At 41.9% G+C, this 327-nt stretch overlaps 1 protein-coding gene across 1 annotated transcript in view; it reads left to right on the forward strand.

Annotated features, from left to right (window-relative positions):
- Positions 1–142: 142 nt before the first annotated feature.
- The window catches only part of LOC119582060 (legumain-like), a 4,952-nt gene continuing 4,767 nt past the window's right edge, over positions 143–327 (forward strand). The window contains exon 1 of the mRNA XM_037930299.1: positions 143–214. The gene's annotated coding sequence lies outside the window, so the exon portion shown is untranslated. The remainder of the gene's footprint in view (positions 215–327) is intronic.

Here is a 327-nt window from a genome sequence, read left to right on the forward strand (position 1 = left end):
TGCCCTATCTGTGAGGCGCAACGCTGCAGTGCGTGGGAACTGTAGCCTGGGAAACCAGCCTGAACGAAATACGCAAGAGAGATAATTCCGGGTTATGTATGGGAGCCTGAACTTATACGCCGAGTTTCCGTATTATGGGAGCCTGATATCTTTATAGCGCCCGTACCTTTTCTCGCTCATTAGTAGTGATCAAGATTTCGTGGGTAATTTACAGGTTGGTTTGTGTCCCAGCTTTTTTTTTCTGCAGAAGACGACAATGCAGAATATTAATTAATAGCAATTTGTATATGTTGTATATTATCAGTGACAATGGAGCATTAATATATT

The sequence above is a fragment of the Penaeus monodon genome, chromosome 15 (genome assembly GCF_015228065.2).
Source record: "Penaeus monodon isolate SGIC_2016 chromosome 15, NSTDA_Pmon_1, whole genome shotgun sequence".
NCBI lineage: Eukaryota > Metazoa > Arthropoda > Malacostraca > Decapoda > Penaeidae > Penaeus > Penaeus monodon.